The sequence below is a fragment of the Lonchura striata genome, chromosome 4A (assembly GCF_050655825.1).
Source record: "Lonchura striata isolate lonStrDom1 chromosome 4A, ASM5065582v1, whole genome shotgun sequence".
NCBI classification, from domain to species: domain Eukaryota; kingdom Metazoa; phylum Chordata; class Aves; order Passeriformes; family Estrildidae; genus Lonchura; species Lonchura striata.
The window spans coordinates 8,110,718-8,126,958 of record NC_140742.1 but is presented as its reverse complement, the minus strand read 5'-3'; the positions used below and the strand labels follow the sequence as shown (position 1 = coordinate 8,126,958).

General features: G+C 38.0%; 1 protein-coding gene across 20 annotated transcripts in view; it reads left to right on the top strand.

The window, feature by feature from the left end:
- KLHL13 (kelch like family member 13) overlaps nucleotides 1-16,241 on the top strand; it is a 79,877-nt gene that overhangs the window by 26,479 nt on the left and 37,157 nt on the right. The window contains exons 1-2 of one of the 20 annotated variants that reach the window (XM_085570948.1): nucleotides 11-14,196; nucleotides 16,184-16,228. The exons of 18 other annotated variants lie outside the window; for them this stretch is intronic. The gene's annotated coding sequence lies outside the window, so the exon portion shown is untranslated. Of the gene's footprint in view, nucleotides 1-10; nucleotides 16,229-16,241 lie in introns of those variants that run through there. One more of the 20 variants, XM_021548452.4, reaches the window with a different exon arrangement.

Below are 16,241 nucleotides of genomic sequence, written 5' to 3'. Positions count from 1 at the left end.
TCTGGAAAGCTGGCTTTGGAAAGTTCTCCATCTGCTGACACCTGTTAGCAGTGTAGTGTAATCTCCTGCTCATTGTCACTTTCCCTTTTCTTTCCTCTCTCTGTCTTCTGTCACTTGGGTGGGTGTCTGCTGGTTATAGTTGTTCTCCTGATGAGTGGTGGTTGTAGGGTTATGAGTAATTGTTTCCCTGCTCTGTTTGCTGTTTATTTGAATGCATCAAGTTAAAAAGAATGGCTTTAACCAAAGCAACTTTATACTTATGATAAGGTGCTTTAAAGTTCTAAATCTAAAATAATCTATTCGGACAGTGTATATAGCATTGTCCCTTTGAGAGAGGGTATTTGTTTGTCTGCATGAAATGTATTGATTGTGACCTTATATTTAAACTGTGTGTATCACTTCTGGGTGCAGACTGGCATCGTTCTTAAATTGATAATGTACAAAATGTTCAAAAATTACCCTGTTGTTTCAAAAATGAATCATTAATATGCAGTTTAATCTGCCTTAGCTAGCAGCTGATCATCTAAATGAACATTTTTGAAATAAAAGTTGTAATCTTAAAAAGCAACAATGCTGTCTAAATTGCTTGCTCCCAGAAAATTATTTTGGTGCTAAAGTTTAGCTCTAATCAATGTCCCTCCATTTAGTCGAAATGGAAGAATTAAATTATCTGCTATTCATAAAGGGAAGGGGAAAAAATAAAGACAACTTTTCTTTGAGTATGTCTGATCTGTTTTATTTAATTTTGCTGTTAATGGAAGAAGTGACCTAATTTTGAAAAGAGAAGTGTCCCTTTCTTCATGGTTACCAAATAGTTTGGTGCTTTCTACATTTAAAACAAATGAAAGAAACCACACCCCACCCCAAAACAACTGAAGGATGTCTGTATTTTTGCCTTATTTGAACAGGAAAACTTCCCACACCTGAACACAAAACCCTTCTTGCACTATAAAACCCAACTAATTAAAAGCCTCCTTCATGTACATTCCTCTCTTTTTCTATGCTAGAGATGTTCTGCCTGTGTATGTTCCTGTTGACAGCTTGGTAATACATTTCCCATTATTCCACTGTCATTGGACATCTGGGATGTCTCTGATTCAGGTTGCAGTTCGCTTGGATGCAAAATCAGTCTTATCTTGGAAAATAATCACACAGTGGTGGAAGCTGTGCTGGAAAAAGAGTCTTGTTTGAGTTCATTGTATGGGAAGATCAGTTTTGCATCTGTAACTGATCTGTTTTAATGAGCTGCACTTTAAGCTTACTAATGTTGTTAAGGACATCTTGTAATAATGAGAAGTGTTGGGTTATATTTGCATAAATGTCCTGTCCTGGAGAATGAAAGTTGAAGCAACTATTAAGTTTTCATGTGATCTTCAGAGGTATTATACAAGTATCCTGCAGGACCAGAGAAAGCTGTTCAGGGAAACAGCACAGTTTTTCAAGCAGTACAGTCTGGTGACTTCCACTCCCGTAAATAAAAACACTGAAATCCAGACATCAGTATGATTCCTGTGGATAACAGCAAATTTAACAATGGAACATAACAGCGCACTGTTTAAATGTCCACGTCTGTCATGGAAAACCTTCAGCTATAACTACTGCTGTTGTGCCTTGTCACAATATTGTGTGTATATTTATGCCTGACCTTCCTGTGGCACTGCTGAAACTTGAGCATCTTGCTAATCTCCTTCCATTTTCCCAAGCTATGTTTTCACATCCAGCTCCATCATGTTGGATTCCAAACATTTTCAGCATGCAACCAGCCTGCTCCAAATTCCTGAATTCTACTTTCATTCTTCTGCTCCAGCTCACCTGTTACAGGGTGGTTGAATCTAAGGTGACAGCTGGGGAGGTGGCTCAACCAGGGATCTGGGAGGAAGCTTAAGGAGAATGTGTTAAATCTCATTTTACTTCTGTTGTCCCAAAGAGCACAGAGGTCATGTATCAACAAGTCAGCAAGTCCCTCAGAAGCCCAGCTGGACAAGGAGCAAAGCCATGTTTGCTGTTGCTTAAATTGATGTGACTTGAGTGAGTCAGAGCAATGTGGAACATAAGAGCTGCAGCAGAGGAGTTTGCAGGCTTTGCAAAGCTGCTCTCTCCCAGCTGGAGCAGCATCTTTGCCTTTGTCTGGGTTCCTCTTTGCTCTCACAGCCAGGTTTTCTCCTCTCTTGTTCTGTCTCCTGGTAATTAGAGTGCCAATGTGACTGTTCAGTTCTGTTTTCTGGTAATTAGAGCTTGGCCCATACAGCAAAGTACATGGTTGTGCTGGGCTTTGCTCAGGGCTGTGGCCAGGACATCGCTGGTCTGTCATTGCAGCCGGAAATCCTTTTCATTGCTGCTCTGCAGTGGGGTGTGGCAGAGGCTTGGGCTGATGAGGAGTAATTATGTGATGCTGCTGGCTTGTTGTGCAGTGGGAGCAGCCATCCCTCTGCTGTACATGCTTCAGGAGTAATGAGCAGCACTGCTGGAGAACAGGAATGGCCTTGTTCTCCAGCCAGTTAACTGGTTAGAGGACTGATGCAGAACTTGGGAGCAGGGTAAATGAACTGAATCACATTGTTGGAATTTGCTATGAAAAAGAATTTGTAGATTCAACGCCAGAAAGCTAAGGCTTAATAATTTTAGTTAATTTTACTTCTGCCCTTTGGATTCTGTAGGCTTTCATCAGATTAGAGCCCTGGAGTAAAAGCTTAGTCACGCTGCGCCTTTTGCGTTGTTCTAGGGTATTGATAAAAGAAAATTATAAATAGGCTGCTTATCTACAAATCCTGTATTTAGTTATTAACACCCAGGTGCCTGATACAATGGCTGAAAATTCTGAAAAACTACTTAACTATTTATTGAATGTAATTATTTAAAATAGTTGGTAGTCTTCAAATAAGCTTTTCCTTTAAATAAGTCAGTCTTTGATTAGTGCCATCTGCACACCCCCTCTCCCACAGCAAAAAAATGTCGCTGAATGGACATTTATTTATAGATCCAGCAAATCTTTGTCATGTTTCAGAAATTTCTCCCCAGCAGCTGCTTTTTGGACCACAAGCTGTAGGTAGTTTGCTTATATTTCTGCTTTAGTGAAAGACTCAAACAGAAGAAGCTATGTTTGTGCATGTTGTTGCTTGATTCGGGATATGAGCCAGAACATAAGTTCACAGAAATTTGATGAGAAGTACTAAAGAAATAACAGTCTTCTGTAACAGTGTTTATGTAAAACTCCTGGGTTCATAGTTGCTGTAACTCTTGGTTTCCCTGCAGAGGTTTATTATTCACTGAACAGTTTTTATTTCATGTTTGTAGAAACTCTTGTGGCAAATGTTCATCTTATCTTAAGCTACGAACTGCATTTTGCTTTGAGTTCAGTACTGACCCTGCTGAATAAATATCTGGTTTACTGCCCTGCCTTCCTGCCTTCCTCCCTTCCTAATCTGACCACTGTATCCTGTGCTTTTGGAGTAATGTATGTTTGTCTCAACAGAGATTTCCCACATGTCCCCAGAATTAATCTTGCCTTCTTTTCATGTTTTCAGTATATGCTGTTCAAAGGCCTCCAAAGCTTCTGCTCTCAGGGATTTTACTGTCATGAAAGTACTGAGTTCCTTTGAGATTGCCTTTGAGTCTCTAGACACCAATACTGTTTTCAGTATAAGGTTTGAAATTTAGAATCAGTGTTCCAAGCAAGTGAAGAAATGCTTTCATATATTGCAGGAATTTACTCAGTTCCAGTTCTAAATGTCTGTAGATACATGGGGAGGCAGGAGCAGCTCAGGCATGACTGATGTTAGTGCATGACTTTTAAAATAAATATTGTAGCAGTTAGTTATGTGGGATTATGGCATTGCAATTTCCTGGCAGCACTTTGTGCAATATGCAGCAAGACTTTGTTCAGGTTGCAGTCACATTCTGCCTGGTCTGAGTTTCATGATTCTCCTGAAGAATTATTGGGCAACTTTGCTGTTACATTACTTGTTTCAGAGGTTCTTGTAACACTTTTAAGGCAAATAAGATATTATTTGCAGCATGATTTATGGTGTTGCTTATGATGAGAATCATGTTTTGTATTTCTTGTGGAGTTGTATACCCTTCTGAATATTATCATTCTGTCTTGTGTGGGCAAAATTGTAATTTCAGCATCTCCAGAAAATGAAACTACTGAACTTCAGAATGAGTAAAATGTACTGCACTTGGAGGAACACATCAAAGCAAAGCTTTGATTAATTTAAGTTTTGCTTTGTTTAGAGATCCAGAAAATGATTATACCATGGAACACATACTGCAGAGAGCTGAGTAAATATGGCTGAAATAATATGCAGAGGTTTGTGGAAGGTGTGATGAGCAAGTCAGCATGCAAATAGATGTCCTTTTGATTCAACTGTTTTACCTTATTTCTGCTGTTTGTACATTAGTGACTGAGCATGGTCTTGGGTTGGATTCCTACACCAAACTTCCAAATTATTTGTTAAATTCATATAGTTAATTTTGTAGTTCAAAGTTACAGTGCAAAATTATAGTCAGAAATACCTACTTTCTGTGTCAGATATTATCTAAGATTGGAGAACACTAAATGTTTATCTTGGGAGGGGTTGTGAGGTAGTAGTTGGAGTCAGTTATTCACGTGATTTGTCAATATTATTTCATACCTAATTATATGCCTTCATTCTTCCTTCACTGAAGCTTTTTCTGCTTCAGAAACTGTTGGTAGGAGTTTGACATGTAGAAACAGTTTTATATTGAAGGCATAGATTGGAAATGATAAAAAATTTATTGAAGTAATAACTTAAATTCATCTTCCCTTGTGTTTTTATCAGTACAGAGTTAATTGCATGGATCCAGGTGTAATAAGGGAGGAAGGGGGTTTATAGTTGTTTCTACCTAACTGTGCATGTGTCCCACTATAATGTTAAGGATGCTTTGGTAGTGGGAGGTAAGATGGAGACGTTTGATTGTATGTGAGTGCTGGAGTCACCTATGGGGCACTGGGTACAACCACATCTGTTTTAAATTGTTTTTCTCACTTTGCTTCAGTGAATCTGTGTTATTAAAAAACAGTTATTGGTGGGATAGCTGCAGCATGTTACTTGAAGACATTTCCTCTGTTTCGTTTTTTTTCCCACCAAACATCTGCTAGTTTCATGTAAAACTTTCTTTTTATTGTGTTGGAGAGATGATGAATAAATACCCCACATTTACCATGCTTTTTGTGACATTATATACTCTGAAAGTATTTCTTCTTTCCTCTCTGCTTTCCATGCTGTTAAGTCAAATCTGAAAGATGATTCTTGTACAGAAGTCATTCCACAAGTTTTCTAATTCTTTTCACTCTCTGCTTTCCCTGTTCTTTGCTCCAGCTGGTAAGATGGGGCAAAGAGCAGAATAGCTCATGTCTCAGACCAGATAATGTGTGGGAAGGGTGCTGTGTTTGTCAGTAGGTGTCATAGAATATCCGCAGCTGGAAGTGACCCCTAAGGACCATCAAATCCATCTCCTGGGTAGTACGGCCTTAGGAACTTCAAGGCTGGGTGCAAACTACTCCAGCCTAGTTAGTCCTAGCTATGATGTTGCACAGATCAACCAAAGCTTTAAAAAAGTAGTATTTTTCATTAGTTTCATAGATAAAGTGAGTTTTCTGTCTGTACTGTTTTTTTCATTTAAAATGAGAATATATTAAAATATTTGTCTTGTTCTGTAGTTCTTTTAGATACCAGAAGGTGGCACAACTGGTTTTCCTAAAAGGGTTCTGATTGCAAGAAATGCACACAAAGCTACTGCACCGATTTTAAAGCTGTTGGTGAAATTTTGATCTGAGGGTAGCTGGATCAGCTTAGACCTTGGCATTTAAAAGAGTTTTTTAAAGGTATACCCGTCTACCTTTAAATAAAAAACAAACTGCAAAACCGTTGTATGCAGGTTTTTATAGGTACAGTTTTTGGAAGTGGAAGTAGTTTACCTGAAAATGCAGGGGGAAAGAAAGGGGTCATTCAGTATGTGTGCAGTGAAATTCTTTCCTGTGCTGTTTTACAGAATCACAGTTTCCCATGAATATGTTGTTTAAATAGCTTCCTTTATCAATTTGCAAAATGAGACCAATTTCTCTTTCCTTTAAACTCCTTAGCAAGTGCTACAAAAAAATAAGTTATTAGCATGGTAACATATAAATGATAGTTTTGTGTGGTATCACCTCTAACCACAGGCAGGTTTTTAGGTGTACCAGCATTAGGTGTTAGAAGCAGTTTGTGAAAAGAGTGTGCAAAAAAGACCAGTGAGCCTTTTAATGACAATCTATTTTCAGATATGTGTCGTGTTCTAACTGGAAGCTTAGTCTTTGTGCAGTGTTGCCCTGCACTTACTGGCAAGCTGGTGAAAGAAGATATTAGATACCACCTTATTTGATGCTTTCCTTATTGGTCTGTCTCTGGAGCAGTCATCTCCACTATGGTGTTGATCAAAAAGTAGTTAAATTTTAAATGGAGGTATTGTTTCCATTCAGAGTTGTAGACAACTGCCTCCTAGAGCGAGGGCACTGGGCATGATGGGCAAGGTTTGGGTAGTGGGGTGTCAGTGCAGGGGTGCCCTGTGCCAGACACAGATGGGGTGGATTTTACATTCAACCCCCTTTTTGTTAGAATACTTAATTGTAATGTGTAGGACAAACCTGAAACTTTAGAAGGAATGAGATGCATGAGATTTTTTTCGCTTTCCTTCAGCTCCCTCTGGCAGACAAAGCCCCGAATTGCAACTGCTTTACTTAAAACTATTTCAGTGAAGGGCTTGTCCCAGCTCGAAGTTGCTTGATGTTCTCTCTGTGTGCTCCAAAAAGATATCTTCAGCTGTAGAAAAGTACAGTACTGCAGCTGCAGAAGGTGCTGAAATATAGATATTTCTTGGTTTAGCTGACTCTTGCACAGTGTCTTCGTGCATCACAGCTGTGCAATGCTATTTCACCCCAAGGACCTCTACACCATGCACATCCATTGATTCTTTTTTTTTTTTTTTTTCTCTAGTGTGATATCTCCTGAGCCTGCTGTGATTCACTAGAGCAGCACAGATGAGAGGGATGTTTTGTATAGGAGCCTAGAGTTATTTGCAGAATTTAGACCCTTTCTTTCCTGACCAGATGATGTGGGTGGAATGAAGTGGTGCAGCTGTGCTGGTAGTGGCTCTCACTGGGCTGAGCCTCCCACCCACCTCTCTGCAGTCTTCTCCTCCTCTCAGCTTCATGGATTTATTTTCAGTTCCCTGTTTCTGAAGGGGGCTTTGCCAGGTGAAGGGATGTGGCCACATGTCTCAATAAAGATGTAGGAAACTGTCAGGAGTGTGTGGAGTGCTGGTAAAATGACCTATAGAAGCTGTGACATGGACATTGGTGAAAGCATTGAACTGCACTTTTGAATAGGAGTCAGATGTCTGAAGTTTTATGAAACTTCATAAATAATATATGTTTATAGTCATAAGACTTTAAAGTATTTGATTTAAATAGTTCACGGTTTTTAAAAATGCAAGTAAGATTGCCATTCTTCCATGGGCCTTTCTAAAATCAGCTTGTACTTTTCTTGCTCTGTACAATTAATTTATGCAAAGCAGTATGTCCTCATTTGATCCTAAATTATCCAGATTGTCACTAAATAGGGGTATTGCAATTGCAGAGTTCTTCCAGACTGCTAAGTGAATATTTTAAAACTTTAAACCTGATTTTGGAAATGAATTAATAACTTATATATTTGTCTACCATAACATATTTGAAATAACTAACAGGCATATTTCAAAACTTTGCCTAGGAAACATGGAATTTTCCTTAAATTTATTTCTCATATCTGCTAAAGATGAAAGCAGTTTGTAATATTCAGTTTATAATTTAATTATTACACAAAAGTTTCAACATTTAGTGATTTAGAACTAGAACATATTGTTGTATTTCAGAGAAATGGACTGAGTTCATATGAAGAATGTTTTTTGCAATCTTTTTTTTTGTCTCCTGGAAAAATCTAAATGTAAGCAAGGTATGCATTTTGAAAGTTGCAAGTGTTTTTAAAATGTTGATGATCCCTGGTATGAGACTAATTCTGTGTCATGAGTACACTCATTGATTGTACAATGAAAATTTAGTACAAGACTCTCTTTTCCCACACTGCCTGTTAGCTGTTCTGGTTTTGGTACTAATTTCACCTGTTCTCATTTATTAGAAATTATCTGTGGTCCTGAGACTCCTTTTCTAGTGCAGAGAAATTATACTTTATCCTCTCACTGATTGTGAGAAATTAGCACTAGTGATAAACAATTAACATTAGTGACAAGTTTGAAATGGAACTTTTTGCTGCCTAAGACTTTGACATGTCCCTGTGTGGAGACAAGCTGAAATTTAAGATCAAATTGCTATTTCGTAAAAATTGGTATCTAATACGCTTCAGAGTATCTGAAGGCAGGAAATTAAATTGATTGCACCTGGGTGTCCCTTTTGTGACTCCTTGAAGGAATCCAGGCAGCTGCAGAGCAGTGGCCATGGCAGCCTGGAAGATGCATGCCTGCAGTTTTTCTGGCTCCCAGGTTGCACACAATGATTTCTGACAACCTGAAGCATCAGCATCTTTCTTGAAACCTTTTCAATCTCATTCTCTGTCAGCCTTCCTGAGGGACTCTGGCCTTTGGATAGAGGTGTCAGGAGTGTACACAGTGGAGATTTTGTGGATTGGAGACATCAGAGGTGACAATGCAGTAGGAATTCCTGTGTTCAGGAAAAGTTGGAATTTTTGGCTTTTAATGAAACTGAGTCATTACAGAAGCACACAAGAGCAGTGATCAAGGCTTTGTTCTTGCCTCCCCACGCCTGCTCTTCTCTTTTCATCAGGGACACTTTCTGTAGGTGTGCAGGACCACAAAAACACACTCCAATGGATAAAGATGGTAGGATTTAGAGAAAGTAAGAGGACTAACAGATTTCATATAAATAATGCAAGAATGAAAGAAAAAGTCTACAAAGTTAAGAATATTTCCAAAAAATGTTACCCAGCACGTGACTCCTGTCATTTGCAGTTTGCTGTCTGTGGTTTGCAGTTTGCTGTCTGTGGTGCAGGAAATACTGACGTTGTTCATGGCTGGTGCTCAGTCCTGGCTTCTGTTCCATTACTAAATTGTTTAATATATTTGCAGCAGTTGAGTCTGATGTGTAAATGCGTTTAGGCATACTTTACTAAAATAAATTGAGCAGGCAGCAGACTATAACAGCTGTGGAGAAGTTGTTTAGAAATAAATTCTTTGTAGTTCACGGTTTGACTTAATAAAAATACTGTTACTTCAGACAATTACCTTCAGCAGGGTCAGTCTGGCTTCTGTTACTGTGCATTCAGTTTTCTGTGTTGATTTATTAGATATAATCACCTGGGGAAGATGAGCCAAGTTCTCTGAATAAATTGGTGCTAATTCAAAAGCATTTCTCCTTGGTGGTGTGCTGTCAGTAGAGTACATGGACTTAGATCAAAAATTGGAAACCTTCGTTATCTCACTTTGGTTTTACCTCCTGCTAAGTGTTTCAAGACATTATTTTACCTAATGAATTTTACATAACTGTAATTTACCCAAGGAAAGCTGATTTTTAAAAATATTATAATCTGTGTCTTTAAATTAATTAAACAGTGTATCTTGACAAGTCTTGCCTCCATTTTAGAAAAATCTCTCTTTGAGAATACACACAATAAAATGCAGCACATCCATAAGTGGCATAAAATAAAACCCACTTTCATGGTAAGAAACACACACTTCAGAATATTTGAAATATGTCTGAAACTTTGTGTAGTTGCCAAATATACCTGAGACAGGCTTTAATATTTTAATACATGAATGCTTCCAAATATTTAAAGTGTGAATACTGCAGGGACTGAATTTGTGTATTTCTTGTCTCTCTTTTCCTGCAAGTTTTTGGGAACCTGACTTAAGATTTGAGCAAAATTTTACTTAAATAGTTTTAAAAATAGTTGATTGGAAATGGGAAATGGCGTGAATTTTTTTGAATGTTTATGTATAGGAAATACATAATTTTTTTTTTTTTAATCTTTGCTTTGCTGAGTAATTTCAGAAGTTTCAAAGTTAGACTATAAGATTTTTTTTTTTTTTTCATTTATGAATGTTGCAAAGACCAGGGTTATGGACATTTGAAGAATGTGTGAAATGGAAAAACTAATTTCTCAGCATGATTCCTTGTCATCATATTTGGTTTGTTGAAGAACTTTGGTAATCTGAAAATCACGTGAGAATTTGAATTCTCCTATCTGAGGTGTGGAAGGGAAGGGGAAGTGGCTGTGTCAGATGCAGGATAATGTGTATTTGTCAAATATATATAGAAATAATGTATATTTATCTATATATATATATATACTCTGTGTGTATGTATGTGTGTATATATATATGCACACATATGCTATATACAGAATCCCACATATATAGTATGCATATGTATATTTATGTATAATGTTTTTCACTGAATTGATGCATCCTAAAATGTTACGGCAGCAATTTCCTCATTTATACAGGAAAAAATGCTGAGTGAGTGGATAGAAAACTGTAGCACTTCTTGTTAAACACACAGGACATGCCCTGACTGCTTAACTTACTATTTAAAGATTTGGGGATTTTTTTTTCATATTTGAGAAAGGGCCCCACATACTGCTGTAGTGGCTTGAACCTGCACTGCTTATAGCATTTTGACAGCAGGAGGGGTTGGCTGCAAACCCAGTTTATCTCACTTCTTTATGCTTTATGATTGTTCCTTGTTCCATGAGCAGTCACCCCTGTTTAAAGGAATTAAATTTATTTGATAGTAACTACTTTGTAAGCGTCTCTGATCCATTTATGAGATGAGATTATGGATGGATCCATTTATTATCCATCACATGCACCTTAATGTCTACAGTACAATGGTTTCTAAAAGCTGCTGCAACTTATATCTGATGTCTGAGGGCCTTTTTATCCCCAGTTATAAAAAAAAAATTTAGACAGCATAGCAGGTAGCAAGTCAAAGTACAGGTGTAATTTTCAAAACTGTCTTTAGCAATTTTAAAGCTATTTTCTTAATGAAATAAAAAAAAATTAATTCAAAGACTGTTTCTTTTCTTGTTTTAATGTTTCTAGAAAAGTTGCATTTTCACTAAAAGCATTGCCAGGTGCATATTGCCAATCTTTTTCTGTACTTCAGTATTTGGGGAATGTTCCAGTGTTGCTGTGAGAGGACTGCAGATGTGACTTCAGTGTTTTCCTTTGGATTCCTCCTTAGGCAAAGATTTGTTTTCCCTTCATATGAATTTTGGTATGAATATTTTGACGATGTATGGTCAAAGAAATTGTATTAATTAACTGACTCATATATAGGGCAGTACTGTCAACACCATCTTTTAATTACTCTCTTCCAGTAATTGGAACAGCTGCATTTTAATAGACTGAAAAGCCAGAGGTAGAGGCATGAGAAGCACCCATGTGAAGTGGAAAGAGCTGAGTAAGAAAGCCAATTAAATTATCACAGTTTTTCTTCAGTTTCTAGACTTATGCCTTTGCAGCCATATTTAAATGGCTGAAATGATTTGGGTATTGAAATGATTACTTCATTTGAACTCCATGTCTTTAGGGATATTTTGCTGGATTTTGGGGGTTCTGCTTTATTTTTTCTGTATCAATATGCTCTTGTGTGGTGTAGAATGCATCAGCTCAGCAGGCTGGTGGTTAAAGAAAAGATGAGAGTAATTCCTCCCTATGTGAAACTGATTTTCTGCCTTCAGTTTGGAGTGAGCTCTGCTACTGCTAATATCATAAACCAGGTATTTTATCATACAACAAATGCACATTTTAAAATGGAAACATGCTTTTTTATCTATGAATTTTTAGAACATAGGTGTAGGGGAAAAGAACCTCAGTAGTTTAAATATGTTTACTGGTCTAACCACTATAATTTCAAGGTATTTTTCTTGTCGAGTCTGGCATCTTCTCTTACTTAAACACTATCACTAGGAAATAGCTTGTGACACAAATATTAAGACCTTTCTGTTGTCTATGTTTCTCGATGAAAATGGGAGATATACATCATACTGTCACTGTAGCTTTGACTGCTTTTCTTTCTGGAAAGCTTAAGAAGCCTGAGGTTCTGGAAGTGAGAAGACTTTTTGGGTCATGCTAGAAAGGGTTTGGAAGACCTGAGAAAGTTGTGATGTAGCATAACCCTAATTTTCACTTAGTGCTTTTGGTTCCTCTGACACCTAAGACATGAATAAAAGGAGAGAAGTAAGTAGCCTGTTAAAGTGGAACAGCAGGTTTTTAACCACAACAAATCACTTGACTGAGCAAGTATTTTTTTTCAGTTTTAACAGTTTAAGAACTGAGGAAAAAAGGTAAAACTCATTATCTGTGCAAACTGATGAAAACCCAGCAACATCTCTAAAAGCTGACTTTTATTCTGCTTGGTTTTCCTACAAAAATTCAGGTGGCATTCGAAGGCTAAGAATAAATACTTCCAGACTAGAACAGTTTTATATTGCCTGTGCTCTGAAACAGCTTTCTGCCTGTGCCTTTTTCTTCTTTTTGAACAACTTCTTTTGGAAGTCTTATGGGAAATGCATAGATGGTTTAAAAGTTTTGTTGGATGTACAGATGCCTCAGAACTGTGAACACAGTGGGCTGTAAGAGGACAATGTGTTGACAGTTGCTATGTGTGACACAACGTGGTGGCAGCTTTGCATTGGAGTTGCACAGAGGAAGGAAGAGGAGATCCCCAGAAAAGGAAGAGAGTCACAAGGGACGTGGTTTTAGCTGTGTTCCTGCTCTGAAGATCAGGGAGAGCTTTCAGAAGAAAAGATGGTGTGATCAGTGCCCTGGCAAGGGAGCTTTGTGTGTGATTTGGTCATGTGCTTGCTGAGTGTGATGCTGTGTGCCTGCTCGTTTGGGGCCAAATTTTGCTTGTTAATAGTGAACCAGGATGTAGGTACAGGGATGGAGGGAGAGGGTTAGGAAATACTTTCCTCTCTTATCACAAGCACTTTTCAGTCTTCTCTCTGTGGGATCAGAGCTGCACTGCTGTTCAGCCCCAGTCAGTAGCTTCTGGCCTTGCTTAACGTTTCAGGTCTGTAAAAATGTCACCTTGGGATCTTGCCTTTGGTGGCATTATTTACTTTTTTTCTCCTTATGCCACATGTTCCTTTCCTTTATGGCTGAGTTTTGTGCAGAAGTTCCTGATACTATGTCAATTACTTCATCTGTGCTCAGTGCAGCTTTGGAAACACAAACATGGAAATAGTTGCTTAAAACCCAAACACTTTCTCATCTTTTGTACACAGAATTAAGGATGTGTGGCAGACTTGGATAATAAGTAGAATATAACTTCAAGCAAGTTATAAATATAGATGCTTTTAATTTTGAATGTCAACTTGCTTGTGAGAAAACTACAGAAAAGCCCCTCAAATAGTCCCAAAATTATGTTTAATCTGTGCAGTTATCATGGGATTTTCAGCACTTAGAGTTTTAAACTTAAAGCACCTCTCCAGTTTGTGTGCCAAGTTGGTATGTTTCAGAGCACTTGACTGGGAAAGTATTTTCTTAGCATGGAGTATTCTGCACAGAGCTGTAATGCTGGTCTTGGCCCTCAAAATCCTTCATTTGAGGATGAGTGGAAAAGCTATGTAATATGAGAAGAGAAAATGTATATTCAGTGGGTGCAGTACACTCCAGGAGATCAGATTACTTTTCCTGTATTTTTAAATGTGCAACTCAAATGTAATTTTGAAGTCTCAATTAAAATATCTGAATTATATACTGAGATGTTCTGTTGTCTTAGGAATAATTAATGTAAAGGATAAAACACATAATAATAGTACTTTCCTTGTGAATATGCTACCAATCTATGACTGTCAGGAAGAAAATGGGATTTGATTTGTTTTTTCTCCTTATGTGTGGATAGGTGATTCATTTCTCACATGGTTGTTCTTTAGCAAGTGACAAGCATTTCCCTATTTTTAGAGTACCTGGCACTGCTACTTTCTTCAATTGTGAATTTTCGACATGGGCTGTTTGGTGGAGTAGTTTGTGCTGGACTTTGGGAGGAGATTTGGTTGGCAGTGCTTGGAATTCCTGTACTTTTAAAAAATGTTTACTGTTTTTTCTGTTAAGATTTTATTATGTTGTTTAGAGTAAGTGGAAAGACAAGATGAACTAGGAGCACACAAAGGAGAGCAGGTATTTGAGGACTCATGTTGCTCTCTAGGGTGAATGATCGTGTTGGGGTGCAAAGTGAGAAGTAACTCTTGATTTCTGTGCCTGTGTGGATTGACTTCAGTGTCAGTCAGTGCTTGGGAATGACTTTGTGGCTTGAGTTGGATATTATTCTACTGATCAAAAGAGTATTTCAGGAGTTACTTCTGGAAAAGAGGTCCACTGATTGTCTTTACCCCCATTTTATTTTTTTTAATTAGTCAGGCTGCTCTTAATAAATAAAGCATGTGAAGATCTCCTTGGGGGTGACAGAACAGTGAGACAGAGGCTTTACAAGCAGTTCCCAGTTGGTCGCACTGAGGTGTGAGGAAGGGAGTAACTTATAAGTGTTCGCTTATTGTATTTTAAGACACCATCTGTATAATGGTGAATGTAAAACCAAAGCTGAGTATGTGAATGCAAATGAATGATTTTTTTTTTTTTTTTTTTACTTTGTGATTATAATGGCTGCTATCTAACATCTTTCAACTTTATTTCTAGACCTTCAGTGCAGAGCTGGCATGAAGTATTAGTCTGTTGTGTGTGTGTGAGAGACTGGACACAGTATTGACCAAGAGTGTAGCCAAGCGTGCCTGTTGGCATGTAAATACTCGAATTCTTTTGCTGAAAGTATGACTGTGCTAAAACGGCATGGATATTTCTGCAGGGCTAGTGTTTCTTAATAGTCACAGCAAATAAACACTATTGTTATACCAGTGGTGTCTGTTCAACATCCCAGTAGCAGCAGTTCCTGTGAAATTTGTTGCCTGGGTTAATGCTGCTCATTTGTAATTTAGAACTTCAGAGAAGTGGGAGAGAGACCTTCAATTGTTTGTTCAAGGGGTGCATCTGGGTTTGAGTGAGGTTGTCATGTGTTATTTTAATTCCTTGCCTTCGATTTTGGTAACAACTTGCCCAAAACTTTTTTTGATGCATTTTCAATAATGGTGATCAGGAGCAGCAATTACTCCCTAGTGATTTCATCCCAAAATTGAATTTAACATTGTGAAAAACATTTTGTAACCGTGAAACTTAAAATGTTTCACTGTTACAGAACGCTATCAGAGTGTTGTTAAATGTTACTAGAATGAATAAATTTATAGATATTTATAGAAATAGCTCCTGGTTCAATTCTTATTGCTAAGCAGCGTGACGGGGTGTTGGCTTTTTAATGAGAGGATTAAGCTGTCCTGATGAATAGAAAAATTGTCATGCTGTACAGAGACTATTCGGAAATCTGTAGATGAAATATCTTAATTTTGGTTGATTTGGTCTGCTGTGGCAATACATTAGAGGTGATATATTTTTTTCCTGTAAGGTAATCAGTATAGCGAAATCTCTGCCTTCTTTTCCCTAGAATCCTGCTCTGCTTCTGCATAAGATGCTATTAAATTCCCCATTCCCTTTTTAATAGCTTGCCTTCCCTGCTCCCCGCTGTCGTCAGCCCCGGGAGGTCACCAAGCAGAGCCCTGAGCTGCAGAGTGGTCCCTGATGGGGACCTGCATGACCATCTGCTTCGTCAGCTCTGGAGGCAATTTGGGAGCTGCTGGGGGGGCGTTGAGAATTAGATTGTTGATAGCGTTCCTACAAAGACTGCTATTAGCAGCCTGCTAGTCTCTGCTTCTATACTGCAGAAGACAGAGTGATATTTGTGTTCCCATATCATGTTGTAAAATGCATGAGATTTTGCTCTTCCTCCTTGGAAATGAGAATAGGAAAATGAGAGCATCCTGAACCAGAAGCTATTAGAAGAGCATGCAGAAACCTGCAGCGATTTCTGCTTTATTTTGTCTTCCTAGCTATGGATTAGAAGGACTGATTTTTGCAATGGGCTTTTTCCATAATGGCATTCTTGTATTGTTTGGTCAGAGCTTGCACAGGAGGAAAACAGGCTGCTGAATTTAGTCACTGATCTCTATTAGCCGTGGCCTAAGGCTATGCTGAGATTTATATCCCATTTGTATTGTTGCAGCTCAAAAGAAGAATGTTCAGAGGATGACAAGTGTATTCTGAGTAGGTATGTTGTTTCA